The sequence below is a fragment of the Myotis daubentonii genome, chromosome 3, assembly GCF_963259705.1.
Source record: "Myotis daubentonii chromosome 3, mMyoDau2.1, whole genome shotgun sequence".
Classification (NCBI taxonomy): domain Eukaryota; kingdom Metazoa; phylum Chordata; class Mammalia; order Chiroptera; family Vespertilionidae; genus Myotis; species Myotis daubentonii.
This window is the reverse complement of record NC_081842.1, coordinates 199,667,803-199,685,906: the sequence shown is the minus strand read 5'-3', so window position 1 is coordinate 199,685,906 and position 18,104 is coordinate 199,667,803. Positions and strand designations below refer to the sequence as shown.

General features: G+C 48.7%; 1 long non-coding RNA gene across 1 annotated transcript; it reads right to left on the bottom strand.

Annotated features, from left to right (window-relative positions):
- Window positions 1-708: 708 nt before the first annotated feature.
- LOC132231389 (uncharacterized) lies at window positions 709-14,635 on the bottom strand. Its single transcript, XR_009452048.1, has 4 exons — window positions 14,359-14,635; window positions 13,845-13,970; window positions 12,028-12,120; window positions 709-7,564 (listed from the first exon to the last, which is right to left on the bottom strand). It is a non-coding gene; the product is annotated as an uncharacterized LOC132231389 (long non-coding RNA).
- Window positions 14,636-18,104: the final 3,469 nt, after the last annotated feature.

Genomic DNA, 18,104 nt, shown 5'->3' with positions numbered 1-18,104 from the left:
GGAGGCTTACACTTCCGCCCCAACGGGCTGTGACAGGAACGATGACCCGTTATCGATTACTTGTGATAGCAACGATGACCCGTTATCGATTACTTGTGATAGTAACGATGACCCGTTATCGATTACTTGTCTCTGGGCATCGTTTCATTTCACACTGGCAGCCACAGGGGAGGAAACGGAGGCAGAGACGTTCAGGGACTCGCCCACGACGGGCCCATGGGAGTGAGCGCCGGTCTCCTCTCTCCATCTTGAAGCCCAGCTCTCAGCCCTCCGCGGCCACCCAGGGGTCCGTCCCCGTCCCCAGCCCCAGCCCCTGCCCCTGCCCAGCCCCTCACGTCGGTCCTGTCCTGCGAGACACCCCAGCCCGGTTCCCGGGCCCGACAAGGACGGACTCCTACCGCTCAGGGAACTCGGCTCCAAACCGTCCAGAAGCTCCCACTCGGAGTCCCCCGGCGCCCCCATTCCAGGGTTCCACCCCCAGCTGGGAAGGGGCTGGAATCACGTGACGCAAGGAGCCCTGGGTGAGGGACGGGGCGCAGGCTCCCACGAGACGCCCAGGACGGCACCCTGCACGTGCCGACGCCGTGGCACCAGCAGAGGGCGCGCTCTCCCGCCCGGCCTCGGGCTCCCGCGGCGGCAGGTAGGTGGTGGGCGTCCGAAGCCAAAGGTGGCCCAAGGGCCTGGCCTGTCTGAGCGTGTGAACTGGCTCCCGGGGTGAGGGCGAGTGACTGAACGAGCCCGAAGCCCTAGGGAAATGTCGGAATCAGATCTACAGCTTTGCCTAATTAGTTGCCATTTTAACTATTATGGCGAATATAAAAAAGATAATTCGCAGAGATAAAAATGCCCATGGAAGCCAACTATAAAAGTTAGACATCAAAACTTTAACATGTCCTCTCCCTTCCCAACTCGGGAGCAGCCTTGCTTTTTTTCCTTTCTTTCTTTTTTATTTTATTTTATTAGGTTGTCATTTTAGTTGTTTGTTTATGTCACTTCCATAACTGTGAATACTGTCCTCACACTCTGGTGCTGGATGTGTTGGTGGTAGCAGTATCGACTGATTCCCTGCTGTGGGATTTCATTAACCATCCTTTTCCCCTTTCTCCTCCCAAATTTTTTATATTCATATTTGTAGTTCTTCTATTGGTTACAATTATAATTTTGAATAATAATCTTAACTGTTTCTTCCTTAGATTGTATCTTTTGATTTTCCTCTGTGTGAAATGAATAATTTCCCCTCCCCACTTCTGCCTTCCTCCATCAACTCAATTTTTACTTTTACTTTGTGAAGGTTTGGAGTATGTACATTCTATTCTGTAAAAGGTGGTTCCGTTTGCCGTACTTTGCCTCTAGATTGATTCTCAACATTGAAAACCAGACGACATTGTATAACATGACTACCATGTGAGTATTCTCACTGCAGAACTCAGTTTGGACGGACCTCACGAAGAGGAAGATGGGATCCGGGCACGAAAGCCTGGGCCGTGGGACACCACGAAAAGCTTCCAGGTTCATGGAATACTACGCTGAAGTGAGAATGAATACGTTAGAGCCACACACCAACATGGGTGCATCTCAAAGACATCGTGTTGAATTTAAAAGGCAAGATAATGTTAATAACAGGAAACTGAATGCCAGGTATTTGGGAACTCTCTGTACTAGTCTTCAATTTTTTTTTCTATAAATCTAAATCTTTTCTTAAAAATAAGGTTTACTACACACACACACACACACACACGCGCGCGCGCACAAAGGAAGCTGCTGTGTAACCCGTATTGAAAGCTATCATGATCTGGCTGTCAGGGTCCCAAATGAGGTAAGAGTTGAGATTGATGTCACTGGTGACATCCAACCAACGCTCTCAAGAAGTAACTTTTTAAAAATATATATATTTTTTTTTATTGATTTTTTTACAGCGAGGAAGGGAGAGGGATAGAGAGTCAGAAACATCCATGAGAGAGAAACATGGATCAGCTGCCTCCTGCACATCCCCCACTAGGGGCGTGCCCGCAACCGCGGTACATGCCCTTGACCGGAATCAAACCCGGGACCCCTGAGTCCACAGGCCAACGCTCTATCCACTGAGCCAAACCAGTCAGGGCAAGAAGTAACTTTTTTAAGTGAAAAGACCTCCCACTATGAAACGTCCTGGTGATACTGGGCACGGACGGGTCCGTTACTGCCTTCGCCACTAAGCCAATAAGCAGAGACAAGGTGGAATCGTTTATGAGCGTTGATTAATCAGATAGCAGGCGACCTGAGAGAGCAGCGGGGTAGCACCTTGAGGAAGAGTGCTCTGACGTTTCAGTTCAAGCTCTTGTACAGGGCTAGTGGGTGGGGGAATCTGAAGTTAGTGAGTTCCCAGGGCCTGCCTTCTTCCGTCGTCCTTGCGAAGATTAGCCCTGGAATGCTGTCTCCCTTCAGAGATGTTCTGTCCTTCATCTGGGCTCCGGGCTGCCTTATCTCCAGGCCTGTTCTCCTGCGTGTGACACGTCCTTCAGTTCCCAGGGTCTGTAAGAAAATCTCCCCTTCATAGTGAGCAGCTATTAAACAACTGTCGTTCTATTTCTATTATGTGTCCCTCCCCTATTACCTCCCCCCCCCCCCGTTAGTTTTAAATCTTATATCTATGAGGTTAGTTTCATATGGAAAGGGTCTTGCTGCTGAATGGGGGAGGGGGTTTTGAGAAATCCTCTAGGTGCAGGCCAGCGAAGTCCGTGCCGATAAGGACCTGGAAACTGGTCAAGTGATGGTCTGATGTGCATCACCCTGGTCTTTGTCATCCTGCCTCCACGTCATCTGAAGGTCGCTGAAGGTCTGAAGGTCAGCTGTTTCCCCCTCAGCCATTTCCTTCCACTGGCAGCATCTCCCAGAACTGGAGTGACTGAAGGTCAGAGCCTGTATCTTCGGAAGCGAGTTCCTGGGATTCCGATACAAGCATGCTGTTTATCTAGTCAGAGTCAGCATTTATGGAAACAATGTCAAATGAATGGCAGGCCGGGTTACAGTTCCCACTGTTATTCTGGTCGTTGTGGCAGAGACTTGACCAGGTCCCCTAAGACCAAGTGAACTGTTATTCTGGTCCATTCGGATAATGGAAATCTCCCACCATTGGGGAAGGTGCTATTAGCCCCACGTGGCACTGGGGGTAAACGGGCAGTGACAGATAACACATACAGAGCTACTCTGAGCCAGGGACTGGTCTAAATGCTTTACCTATCTCAATCCTATATTTACCTATTTTGATTACCTATATTAATCCTTACAGCTAGTCTATGAGGTAAGGACTATTATCGTCCCTACTTGACAGATGAGGAAGTTAGCACAGAGAGATAAGTAACTTGCCAAGGGTAGTAAGTGGAAGAATTGATTTAGGAAGCCAGCCAGTCTCTCTATCTCCTGATATTCTAAAATGCTTCATTGTCATAAAAAAATAATCAAAGTAGGGTTTTAACCAGGCTTTGGCCCAATGCCTCTCACGAAATTGCTTGCCGATTCCTCCATTTATGCATGACAGCGCCTCTTTTATACAGCCTCTGCCTACTTATCACCAGGATTTACCTTTGTTGTTGTTGTTCTTGGTTGCTTCTTGCTTTAAACGCCTTCCATAGAAGTGAAACTAGAGAAACTGCATGGGAGGCTGCAGACACGATCCAGGTGTCAGTGGTTCCTTTGGTGAGTGTTTATTGAGCATTTACTATGGGTTGGGACTCTTGTATATTATCGCACTGAATCTTCACAACGATATTATAAAGTAGACGTCCTTATTCACTTTTTACAGAGAAGAAAAACAGGTTTCAGTGGATGAAGGGACTTACCTGGGATCATGCAGTCTCTAGGGAGGAGCAGAGCTGGTTCAACCTCAAGTCCAACTCAATTCAAAGTTCCTGCTCTAAACCAGCATTCACCAACCGGTGGTCCGCGGACCACTGCTGGGCTGTGAGGTCCAAAAGGTTGGTGACCGCTGCTCTAAACTATATTCCCATGAGGGCAGGAACCAGACTGGGTTTGCTTTGTTGGCCTCCTTATTCACAGTACCTAACATGGTAGTTGTCATTTGGTGAGTGAGAACACACACACACACACACACACACACACACACACACACACACACGAAGGATATACGACACAATATCACGGAAGCCAAGGAAAGACTTAGGTTTTTTGTGGGGCGTGAATTCTTCTAATAAATGGCTTCTCTTGAAATAAGTTTAGGCTCCCAGAAAAGCTCCGAATATAATACACGGGGTTCCATATGCCCTCAGCCATTTCCTTCCGTCGTGAGCGTCTTACATTCCATGGTGCGTCACTATAACTACGCACTGTACTTGGATTTCACCAGTTTTCTCACTGGTGTCTTTTTTCCAGTTTCAGGGCCCAGAGCGGGACCTGAGACAGTTTGCGTTTACCTGTCGTGTGGCGCCCTGGCTACTCGTTGAATTCGGCTGCCATGCCTCCCCGTCTCCTCTGGCCTGTGGTAGTTGCTGGGGCTGTCCTTGCTTTTCATGACCTTGTCAGTCCTGAGGAGTAACACTCGGGCAGGTTGTGGAGTGTTCCTCACTTTGGGTTACTCTGATGTTTTTCTCCTGATTAAACTGGTCTTCAGGGTTTGGGGCGAGAATGCCACAGGGACGTGCCTTCTCCCCACATCAGATCAGGGGCGTGTGGCAGCCACACAACACCACAGGTGAGAGGAACCTTCATCACATGGTAAGACAGTATCGTCCAGACTTCTCCACGGCAGTTACTGCTTTAAGAGTTTTAAGATGGCCCTAGCCCAGTGGTCGGCAAACTCATGAGTCAACAGAGCCAGATATCAACAGTACAACGATTGAAATTTCTTTTGAGAGCCAAATTTTTTATAAACTTAAACTATATAGGTAGGTACACTGTTATTAACTTAATTAGGGTACTCCTAAGCTGGCCTTTGCTGAAAAACGTCCTCATTTTATAATAATAAAGCTACCAACACAAAATAATTACAATTCTTAAATTGATGACAAAAATACCTGTAGGATTTGCAGCTGGTTGGAAAAATACAGGTAACTTTATGCTTCGAGTAGGTACTTTTGTCACCCGCGAGTGATTTGCGGACGCGACTAGCATTAACCACTGCACAATGACACTGCTGACTGACCAGCTCACTCAGCTCGTGCATGAATCACGCACACCTCCCCCGTGCTGTGTATCCCGCGGGCGCCAGACCGACCGACACCCCCCGCTTCTTCTAACGCCACTTCTTCAAAATAAACTTGCCCAGGCCGAAAACCGACTTCTGCGCATGGGCCACGAAGTTTCAATCGCACTGTACGTGCGCGCCCACACGTGGTATTTTGTGGAAGAGCCACACTCAAGGGGCAAAGGACCGCATGTGGCTCACGAGCCGCGGTTTGCCGACCACTGCCCTAGCCAGTTTGGTTCAGTGGATAGAGCACTGAAGGATCCTGGGTTCAATTCCAGTCAAGGGCACATGCCTGGGTTTCGGACTCAATCCCCAGTGGGGGGTGTGCAGGAGGCAGCCAATCAGTGATTCTCTCTCATCATTGATGTTTCTATCTCTCTCACTTACCCTTCCTCTCTGAAATCAATAAAAATATTTTTTCAAAAGAGTTTTAAGGTGGAAAGAGGTAATGCTGTCAAAGAATATTTAATGAGATGGACAAAGTGTCATAGACGATGTTAAGCATGGACGTAGCACTGGAGCCGCCATGCATTTGACAAGGGGGACGCTCTCAGTCTTGCCTCCCTGAGATGGACTGGTTTCTGTAAATGGGCTTCCCCCGCGGATGGCGGAAAGAGGACAAACGTTCATTTTCCGTGGATGCTTTTGAGCACATTCTTCATCCTAGCTTTGGAGTCAAGGGAAAGAGGGGGCTGATCTGGACCACACTGAGCAGCCAGGGGCCACCCGGGGGGAGAAAGTCACTGGGAACCCTGCCTTCCCAGAAGCACCCCCTGCACTGCCAGGCGGCAGCAGGCTGCTCGGCCAGAGGTCACTGAGACAAGCGTGGACCTGACTCTGGTGGGAGTTCTCTGATTTGCTGAAGGACATGCTCAAGATCGTTGACCTCATGAACTGGAAAAACAGAAACAGGCCCTCTGGGCCTGAGGCAGGAGGTTTCGGAACACGCTGTAAGCAACTCCGAGTCCCGGTCTCTGCCTAAGGCTGCACACTGCTAACCTCAGGGCCACCTCGGCCTGCTGGCGCCTCCGGGTGCCCGTGTCCCTCTGACCCAGCTGCTGGGACCTGCCCTGGACACCACTGCTGCTCTTCACTGCCTCTGGACACTGCCAACTCGGTCACAGCTGGGCCCCGTCAATTCACTGGGCACTGTGGCGCCTGGGCAGAGCCTCCCAGATGCCGCTGACTGTGGCTTCCCTCTCAGTCCTGGCGCTTCCTGTGCCTCTGAGCTCTTAGGAGCTGAGGCAACAGCAGGTGCTCCGGGGCTCTGGTCCCCACCCCACAAGGTCATGGACACAGCCAAGAGTAAGTGGGGGCTGTGGATATGCTTGTGTTTATGAAAAACGGACCTTTTCCAAGGCTGCCAGGGGCTGCTGGCGCCCTGAGCAAGGCTGCCGCTGGACACGTCATACCAACCTGGCTTATCGGGCTGATGGTGACCTGATGACTGGCTGAGGTGGCGCTTGTCAGAAATGCCCACTGAGAAGGGTCCTCTGCCCCTCCTCTTCGGTTTGCCCCACTGTCCTCTTAGGAAGGAAGTCACCCTGAGCAGCCCCCACGTAAGCAATGGGGAGCATGTCCCACCTCCCTGAGGGCAGAATATCTGCATCAGTTATTTGGGATATTTTGTGGGAGATTTGACTCTTCCTGATCATTTATTTTATCAGTATGGACTCATGGGTATTCATTTTATACTTTGGGTTAGAACACAATGCCACTTCACTTACTTTGTTGCTCAAACTCCTCCAGCTGTGGCAATAGGGCGCTCTCTCCTTGGCTCCTGTGTCTCTGTGACATTTTGACATTATTGTTGGGGGGCGGAGTCACATTTCCTACCTCCTTGGAGGCTTTGGACCCCACCGATGTCAGGTGTCGACGCAGCTGAGACTCAGACGGACCCCCTCCTTCATTCCCCCGCGCCACCTGCTCCTGGGCCTCTGAACCCCAAGCCCTGGCGGGGCCTCTTGGGGAACCTCGGAGCTGCTGGACACACTGAACTTTAGACCTTGCCCTTCCCTCCCTCCCGCGGCCACTGCCCTGTAGAAATGTGCCCTTTCCCCCAGTGGAGTCTGCCCAGTCCTGGCTCCAGAAAAGCTTTGTAACCTTAGGAATGTAACTCTATCCTCCATGTGTGTGAATAAACTTATTTAAAGGGCGAAACAAAACAACAACAAAATCTGCCTCTCGATTATCTTTGAGACCGACCTTATCTTCTCCATTCCTGGACTTCAGATCCCTGTCCTTTGGCCTGAGGCTGTTTTTATTACACATCCTCCCATTTGGCCAGGGTAGCATCAAGGTCTTTGGAGTCAACCAGACTCGGATTCCAATCCTGGTGGCCCTGGGCTGTCACGTGATCGCTCACAGGCTCCTTTTCCTCGCCTAGAAAAGAGGGGTGATACCTGCTGTGTGTATGAAGCACTGACTTAGGAAAAGCACCTACTAGTGATATGATGCCTAACATTCCAGTAGGTGCTCAACAAAAGGAAGCTATTATCACTATTAGTAGTAAGAACACTGCAGTCAGGGTGGGTGGGTGGGAGGTAATCAACCAAAGACCTTGTATGCATATATGTATAACCCATGGACGCAGACAGAGGGGTGGTGAGGGCCTGGGGCAGGGGCAGGGGTGGGCTGGAAGGGGTTGATGGGGGTGGGGGTGGGGGAACATATGTAAGACTTTCAACAATAAAGATTTAAAAATAAATAAAATAAAGAATACTGTAGTCACTTATCTCCCTCACCCCAGTCTCTCCCTCAGATCCAATCTCTACTCCAAAACACAGACATAACGATGTCACTCTTCCACTCGCAATCCTTTGAGAATCCAGAAACACCCTGGAATTCGAGATCTTTGGAACCTTGGCCCGCTCTCTGTGCCTGGCCTCCTCTTCCTTCCCTCCCCAAATCCTCCGGCCTATTCACTGTTCCCCAAGCAGCCCTCACTTGACACCTCCTTGCCTTTGCTTGTTCTGTTCCCTCTGCCCACAGTGATCATCCAGCTCAGCCGGGGGCAAACTACGGCCTGCGGGCCGGATCCGGCCTGTTTGGCTGTTCTATCCAGCCCGCGGAGCCGAAAGAGCGGAAGGTTCTCTTGCTCTCCCTCCGCTCCTTCACCAGCAGCAGTGTTAACATGGCAATGTCGGGAAACACGGCCGCAGCTCCTTCTGAGTCCAGTTTAAGAACCCATTGTGGCCCTCGAGTCAAAAAGTTTGCCCACCCCTGGTCCAGCCTTTCTCCACTGGGACATCCAGTTCCAGGTCTCTGTTCTCAGGGACAGAAACCAGCCAGCCAGCTGGAGCGTGTGGCTGCTTCCTGACCCACGGCACCTCCCTACATGTTGGTGTGTCTGCCTCGCTCCCAACCCCTCACTGACCAGGCCGCCCTCACTGACCAGGCCCCCCTCACTGACCAGGCCACCCAAAGGTCAGGGTCATGTTTTATTACCCCAAGTGGTACAGAGGAAAGGGCATGGACCTAGAGTCCCATAAACCTGGGTGTGACCTGCATTTGGAGCTTATCAGCTGTGTGGCTTCTTACAGGAATGTTGTAAAGATTTAAGTAGATAGATAATCCATGTAAACTACTTCCCATAATGCCCAGCACCCAGAAAATGCTTAATAAATGGTCACTTGCTCCCTTTTATTAATACCAGGCAGCCAGGAGTTGGCTGCTCTGCCAGGCTCTGGTTATTGATGGATTCAAGGCTAAAAATAGAGCTGCAGCCCTGAGGAGCAGGTCCTTCCAGAGCTGGGAACTGACGCCCTTGGTGCTGTGGGTGGGAAGGAGCCTGCTTCCCCCCAGGGGCCTCTCAGAGAAATAAATCTTGATGCCTCTGGCCTTTCTCCCACTGGTGGGGAAGGGGGTGGGGGTGAGGGGGGGGGGACATGCAGAGGCGGCAGGCCCAGACCAGGCTGATGAGCAATCCTAGCAGAGGGCTTTGTAAGCTGACAAGCTGGCCTTTAACTCCCGCCCTGCCACTCATTGGCTCTGTGACCTTGGGCAAGCGACTTTCCCTCTCTGAGGATCATTATTATTCTCTAGCCTGGGAAACTGACAACGGTAATAACATAGTTTGGAATAACAAGCAGCTTACATGCACACAGAGAGGCCTGGAGGCCAATGACAAGCTCTGTGATTCTGAATAATGACATCCCCTCTCTGAGCCTCAGTTCGCAGATCTCTGAAATAGGCGCAGTTGCCCTGACCTTACAAGGCTGTGGTGAGGACCTAGAGAGGTCGTGGACAGCAATCGCTGACAGCAGTATCATCTGATGGGAACCTGAGTCATCTAATGGCCCATCTCCCCACGTGAGAGCAGAAACAGAAATTTATTTGAGCTGCTTGTAGCTATCGATCCGCCAGGCTTGGAAAATGCAAAAAAAAAACAAAAAAAATGCATCCAACTAGAAAAACACCTCTCGACTTGAGCTGCTAGTAGGTTGGCCCTGCCAGCGGATAGACCACTTCCGGGTGATTGACATGCCCTGCCATCGGTTTGGTGCTCTTGTAGAGTTGTCTCATCTCCCAGGACAAGATGCTGATTTAATTAAAGAAGATCCTCAATTGCGGACGGGAGCTCCCATTTTCCTTCTACCACTTGTCTCACAGGGCATAAGTCTGGCTTCCAGGGGCACCAGCCCCACTCCTCCACGCAGACACGCGGAGCTCAGACGGTCCCCAACCTCACGGCCACACACACGATGGCTTCTCCCTTTCCTCCCTTCCTGGGACAGGTCCAGTCAGGCTCCAGCCCTTGCTCATTTCTGACCATGAGATGGATTCAGAATTGCATGACAATAACGTTAATGAAAATATACAACCCCATCACGTTGCAGCCCTCCAGGGAGGAGGATAGTACAGTGGTCCCTGCAAGAGATCGAGAGCCTTGGGCCAGGGCACCATGTGCAACGCTCCCTACCCAGCCTGTGCACCGGACAAGGGGAGAGGCAATCCGTGTCCTTCTGCCCAGGCTGAGCGTGAAAGGAGGAAGGCGGGCTGCTCATCCCGGGGTGCCAGCAAGCCTGTAGGACTGACCCGCTCTGTGGGGGTGTCCATCCAGCAGCATCTAGGATGAGAGTCTGGGCTCTGGGTTTCAGCCTCCTGAGTGTGGATCTCAGATCTACCTTAGGAGACCCTGACTTTCCGCAGTGTATATTTATTTGTTTGTTTGCATATTCATCAGTATCCTGCTTGCAGACACCAGAGTCCTCTCTGGCCAGGTGAAGGGGAAGAGGAATTCACATGAGCGGTTAGTTAGACTCATTGGATGGTGGACAAGCAGCCTCTAGACCAGTGGTTCTCAACCTTGGCTGCACATTAGAATCACCTGGGAATCTTTTTAAAATCCTGATTTCTGGGCCTCATCCTCTGGAAATTCTGTTTCTTTGTTATGGGGTGGGGCCACAACATTAGTAACAAAGAAACAGAATTTCCGGAGGATGAGGCCCAGAAATCAGGATTTTAAAAAGATTCCCAGGTGATTCTAATGTGCAGCCAAGGTTGAGAACCACTGCTCTCGATGCAGCTTTCGGGAGCATCTCTAAGAAGCAGCTGCAGAACCGGACTGGTGCGGGAGGAGCTGCTGCTCTGACATCAGCCACCACCCAGGCGAGCCAAAGGGATGCCCCTATGCAGCCATTACCACTGAGAGCTCATCCGCTCGGTATCTCAGGCAGGTGAGTGTGAGTGGAGGAAACTAGGTCACACACCTGCACGCTGGCCACAAGGGAGGCTGACTTCTGTTTTGAGAAGGAGGGACTCAAGCTACAAGGAATATTCACAATGCAGACAGGGGTTTTTGAGGTTGTTGACAGCAATGGGTGACATGCATTCAATACATCTTCTTTCTCGTCTCTTTCCCCGACCTTGAGTGGAAGTTCCGTGGGGCAGGTCTCTTAAAGGTCTTGTTCGCCTCTGTGTTCCTAGCACCTAACATGGAGCCTGGGGTGAGTAAACAGCTAAATCAAATGTGGGTAATGAAAGAGCCACCTATGCTTTGAGGCAACTGGCCTACTGACAGTCTCCGGAGACTGTAGCTCCATGCAGGTGGAAAAGCTGCTCCCTATGGAATGCATTCCTCCACAGCCCTTTGCCTAATGAAGTTACCTGCATCTTTCAGTTCTCAGCTCTAACTCACCTCCTCCCGGGGGCCTTCCTTGATGCACAACTCTATCCCTTCCAGTGTCATAGTCTCCACGGCAAACTCCCTGAGCTAGTTTAGTATGGTGGTTAAAAAGGCGAGCGCTACATTCTAATTGGCTGATTTCAAACACTGGCCTCAGCCCTTACTTACTAGCTGTTGGAGCTTGGTTAAGTTGTGTAATTATCCTTAAGACCATTCTCTTCATCTATAAAACGGGAATACTACAGTATCTAAGTCAGAGTGGTTGAGAGGTTTAAATGAGATAGTGTATGCAAGTTCTTAGGACAGGGTCTAAGAGAGAGTGAGAACTGGGGCAGAGAGATAACTCGATTGACTGCTGCTGTCACAAGCCTTACCGTTCTAGTGCTTAGCTGGGCAATATTATGATTGTTTTCATTGTCTGTATCCCCAACTTAACTAACAGCTGTGGAAATTAGGAACTAGGGTGTCCTATATGCCCCCCCATACCTCTCCATGCATCTGTCATACAAATTGGGTGCTCACACACTTGGTTGGATAAACGATGAACTCAATCAGAGAAAAATCACAAATGCCAATTCTGATAGGTAAAACATTTAAAGTTTGGATATTAGAAAAATAACTAAAATCTAAAATTAAAATGTCACCCGGAAGTGGGGAGAATGGCAAATGGCTAATGTCTACATTATGTGAAGACTTCATGCACAGCAATATAAAATACCTGAGTTGCTAAGAGACATCCAGACAAAGTTCATGAGCAGGCAATTCAGATGAGGAACTAGAAGTAGTACGTAGACATGAAAGACTGTTCAACCTTCAACAGGAGAAATAAAAATGAGGCACAAATGAAGGCAACAAGAAACAGAATTCAATACCCAACTATTTATAACACGAAAAAAGGTCCAGGAGCAGAAGACTGGTACATAATTAATGATCCATTGATTCGATGGCCTGATGTTTCACCATTAAATAATTATGAAAATGTTGAAACAAGTGCTTATGCTATAGTAAGCTTACAGGCAGACTGTGAAATTTAATTTAAAGCATGATCACAAAGTGTGCAAAATATGCATCTGGGTTTGATAAAAGCCTGGCAGAAAATGCAAACAGTTGCCTTGATAAAGGAGAGACATTTTTATGGAGTGCCCACCATACACCAGACACTATGCCAAGGGCTTCTACTACACGATCTCACTTCATTCCCCAATCTCCCCAAATCCCTACGAGGCTGGAGTTGTTCCCCTTTGTGGGTAAGGCAATGAAGGTGGAGGAAGGGGCAATCGCCTGCTGAGGGGGCACAGCCAGTAATTGGGAGAGAAGGATGCCAGCCCCAGAGGGTGGGACTCCACGTCCAGTCATCTTCCCAAGGCATCAGATGTGTAAGATGGACGGGGTCCAGTGGTTTTCCTTTCTTTTTAAATATTGCTTTTAGTGCTGTTTAAATGTCACTTGTGCAATCAAAACACAATTAAAAGAACAAGCCAAGCTGTCTCAGGAAGGCAGTTCAGCTCCTGTCCCTCCAGAGAGTCCACAGATCAGAGCCCCACCCTGCCCCTGGCCAACACCCATGGTTTTGCCCAAACAATACCAGGAAACAACCTTGTTGAATCTTCTGTCCCTCCTCACTGGATTAAAAACCCTTGGGGAGGCACCTGCCATTTCCCCCATCTTCTTCACTGTGACCCTTATTTCACCCCCAAGGTACCCCAGGGACTCTGGGTGCCTCAGCAACAGGGACCCCAGGACCTTTGCACATTCCGCCCCGCCCCCTTGCCTAGAACACTCTCCTCTGCTCTTCAGACATGTCTGGCTCCTCCTCATGCCCTCCCCAGTTATTCTTTACCTAGCTTTATCTCTGCTTCCCTGGATTGCTCAAGGCTCTATTACCAAGTCAGGCTCTCTCCACCCCGAGGGAGGACTCTTGGAACCTCCCTAGGCCCCATGCAGATAAACCCTGGCGTATCTACCCAAACCAGATCAGCAGATTGCCCATTCCTGTAAGCGCTGCAACCTGGGTGCTAGTTGATACTAACCATCCCCTTCAGAAATACAAGAAATAAAGCCCTTGGAAAATTCCAAGTTATTCTGCAGCTGGAAGCAAAGGATTTTTTTTTTTTTTTAGCACAAATGAGAACCCTTCGGTGCCTCCCAAAAATCCCCCCCTCACCTCTTCTCTCTAAACCCCCACATCTAATCATCTATTTATTCAACGAATTTCCTGAGCACCTCCCATGCGCTCGGCCTGCGTGTGCTAAGCACTGGTATACACACCAGCGCAGGTCACTCGCTGCACAAGGGCACCCAGTGAGGGACACGTGGGCCCAGAATCCAGCCCACAGACCAATCACCAAACGGGGGGCTCCCAGAGCTGTGTCTGCTCAAAAGGAGGCCACTTTCTGACTTCCCCAAACACCGTATGGGCTAGCGGCAGCCCTGCACATTCATGCACTAACCCATATGGTCCCTGGCCATGTGGCGTGACAGTCCAGTGAGAGACAGACCAATAATTACACAGTTGAATATATAATTAGAATTTACCCTTATTTTACCGGTGAGAACGCAGGGTTTCCGAGAAGCTACGACGTGACTGGCCCCAGGCCTCACAGCCAGTGAGTGGCAGGGCCAGGGTTCAGAGTCGGGCCTCCTGGCTTCAAAGCCGCTCTGCTCTGCAGAGGGAAAGAGGCCCTCTAGCCACAGCAGTATTCACGCTGAGCGCCAGCCCGTCCCCAGCATGTCCGTTTCTCCCTCTTCCTGCCCCTGCGGTGATGAACTCAGGTTTCTCTCATTCTGAAGGTTCCCGCCCCGTGACCCTGCCGGCCCTGCCGCTCAGCCCAGCTCAGCCCAGCTCAGCCCAGCTCGCTTGGATCCACCTGCTGCCTCATGCAGAGGCTCCCAGAGAAATGACTCGTGCGATGTTCTACTTCCTGTCTCGGGTCTTCTGCACCCAGTCCTTGAGTGACTGCTCCTGCGCTTTACTCGCTATTCCGTTCACAGAGGCGAAGAAAGCCATCATACGTCTAGGAAGAAGCCGATGTGAATAAAACTATAAAACTTGGCTGAAGGACATAAAAGGAGGCCTGCAGAAATGGAGAGACACGCCACGTTCCTGGGTGGAAAGACTCAGTGTTGTAAAGATGTCAGTGAACGTGCTTTCAATCAAAATAGCAAAGGTATTTTCGTAGAATTCGACAAGCTGATTCTCAAGTTAAACGGGAAGAAAATACACAAAAGAATAGAATATCAATATAATAAAATACACATAACATAATTTACCATTTCCACTATTTTTAAGTGTACAGCTCGTGACATAGTATATTTAAATTGTTGTGCAGCCATCACGACCAGCCATCTCCTGGACTTTTTCGCTATCCCAAACTTAAACTCTGTAGCCATTAAACAAAACTCCCCATTTTTCTCTCTCCCACAAGAAAAATAAATGAATGAATAAAAATGAGATGGAACTATCAGGCCATAAGTAAAAATACTTATAAAACAAGAGGAATTCTATATACTATGTAAGTGTCTATCTACCTATCTATCATCATAAGTATAGCATTTTTGCATCTAAGAGGAAAATACAGGCTATTTAATCAATGACATTAGGTCAAATGGCTCCCCAATGTGAAAAATATAAAATTTGAACTTTACCCCACATCAGACACACATACAAAGAACCTTTGATTTAAAGAATGAAATCTAAGAAATACAACCCTGGCCTGGCTAGTGGCTCCGTGGTTAGAGTGTCGGCCCAAAAACCCAAAGGGTCAAGGATTTGATTCCCAGTCAACAGCAGGCACATATCTGGGTTGCAGGTTTGATCCCCAGCCCTGGTCAGGGTGAGTGTGGGAGGCAACCAATCCATATGTTTCACATCAATGTTTCTCTCACACACACACTTCTCTCTCTCCCCCCTTCCCTCCCTTTCACCCTATCTAAAAGCAATGGGGAAATATCCTCAGGTGAAGATTAACAAAAAATAAAGAAGAAAGAAACACAACCTGGCCTGTGGAGAGCCGCTATAGCGTGTGGACAGGTTCAAGCCTCGGACTAATGAGCGGGCACAGTCCCCTCATGGCAAAGCCACGTGCAAGTCCCAGCTCTCCCAGCACAATTATAGCCAAAGGCTATAGTCGTAAGCTTGACCTTATGGTCTGAACCTGTGGTCCCAGGTGGCTCAGTGATATAGGCTGCAGGAGATGCAGCAAGTGCTGCCAAACAAAGCTTGATAGAGTTCAGGTGCATGTAATTCAGTAGATTCAAAACCTGCAAGAACATTGTAAACATCTTGACCACGCCCTTACTTTGCCTCGTGGAATCTGGCTACAAAATAAAGACTCGGCTTGCAGGCTGGGACACTGTCTCTCCATCCGAGAGCCGTGTCCTACCTAGCTCCAGCTTTATTCTCTTGTCTGTCTTCTTTAATCCTTCACCACTCCCCCCCTCCCACCCCACCCCTCAGGTTCACCCCTGGCCATGCTGAGCGCAGCACACTGGCCTTGGTTGGTTAGAGCGTCATCCCCAATACACCACACCAAGGTTGCAGGTTCGATCCCTGTCAGGGCAAAAACAAGAATCAACCAATGATTGCATAAATAAGAACAATGGATTGATATTTCCCTTTCTCTCTGTCTCCCTTCCTTTCTCTCTAAAAAGCAATAAATAAAATTTTTAAAAACATTAAAAGAGTAAAAAAGGTAGTACAGTCTGATGACATAAAATCATTTCACTTCTGCCCTAGCCGGTTTGGCTCAGTGGATAGAGCGTCAGGCTGTGGACTAAAGGGTCCCAGGTTCAATTCCGGCCAAGGGCACATGCCTGGGCTCCATTCCCCACAGTGGAGGCGGCCAATCAATGGTTCTCTCTCACCATTGATGTTTCTATCTCTCTCCCTTCCTCTCTGAAATCAATATATATATACATACATACATACATACAGTGGGGCCTTGACTTACGAGTGTCCCGACTAATCAGTTTTTTGAGATACCAGCTGTCTCCGCTGATTTTTTGCATTGAGTTAATAGAGTAATTTGAGTTAACGAGCTCCTTAATGAGCTCTTTAACGAGCTCGGTCTCAGAACGAATTAAACTCGTAAGTCAAGGCCCCACTGTGTGTGTGTGTGTGTGTGTGTGTGTGTGTGTGTGTGTGTGTATATATATATATATATATATATATATATATATATATATATATATATATATTTTTTTTTTTTTTTAAACACATTTAACTTCTGCCTTGCTGGCATGGCTCAGTGATTGAGCTTTGACCTATGAACCAGGAGGTCAAGGTTCGATTCCCTGTCAGAGTATATGCTCAGTTGTGGGCTCTATTCCCAGTGTGGGGCGTGCAGGAGGCAGCCGATCAATGATTCTCTCTCATCGTTGATGTTTCCATCTCTCTCTCCCTCTCTCTTCCTCTCTGAAATCAATAAATATATATAAAAATAAATTTTTTTAAAAAATTTAACTTCTGAATGACAGAAGACTATGTGAGCGGAGTTAATATAGCCTGGGAGAGCAAATCTGCCACAGACATACAAGAATGCAACAAGAACATATCTCAAAATGAAAACGTTGCTTTTATTTTTCCCACTTCCTCACATCAATCGGAGGTTGCATTTTACCTCCAGGAGAATTCATGCCTTTGTAGCAGGAATATAAAGTGAGAGAAACAGCCAACATTCAGATGTCGTTGTTTTTTAAATTCCCAGATAGTCAGCTGAAACCCACATCAGAAGCCGCACTTTTGAAAGGCAGAGCCTTTGATTTGCAAGAGGCTGCTTTTGCTGAGAGGAGAAAATGCTCTTGAAAACTAAGGGTAAGTAGTGAAGAAAGCTGGAGATAGAGTGTATGCCTTAATTATCTATTGAAAAGAGAACAGAGCCTGCCAGACCACGTGCCATCTGGGGAGGTGAATGGGGCCCCTGGGCCGGGATAAAAAGCCCGTGGGATGCGGCATGACCTTGGAAGAGGTCAAGGAGCCCGGGATAAGGAACTGACCGGCAGGACCACAAGGAGGGGAAGGGAGTCAGTGCCCAGAGACTGCCAAGCCCCTTCATCACCACGACCAGGGAGCTTCCCGGGGACGGCTGTCACCAGCAGATCCCCGTGACCTATTGGTGACACAGACCACCCGGCCAAATAGCCACATTAGCCATTCAGGTCTTCACGGTCCTGAGACCTGGCTGAGGAGACCCATCCACACTAATCCCTATCAATGCTGCTCCTTTTCAAATGGCTCAGAGCATTCATCAGCTCCCAAACCAAAGGGTGGGATCTTTGACCCCCATAGAGGAGGTGGTAGTATGGGAGGAAAGACCCCCTGCAGCCTGTATTTGACTAGAACTTGATAATGGTAAAAATCTACCCTGCCTAAATAGATCCACAATCTAGTTTTATAAAGCTCCTATAAATCAGTAAAAATAGACCAGTAATCTAATAGAAATGTGGGCAAGGGAAATGAACAATAAAATTCACAGAGGAAGTACAAACATCTAATGAGTACATGAAAAGAGGTTCAGTGTCAGTTCTAATTAGGAAAATGCAAGTTAAAATAATATGATACTTTTGGCTAAGCAAATCGGCAAAAATTAAAAAGGCAGATAAGCATCGTAAAGCACTGCCATATGCCATTGGTGAACCCTTGGTAAAGGGCAATTTGGCAATTCCATAGACATTTTAAATGTACACCTTTACATGCCCACCTTTACACCAGCAATTCCACTCAACCAAAATGTCCCACTCGGCCAGTGGTTCTCAACCTTCTGGCCCTTTAAATAACGTTCCTCATGTTGTGACCCA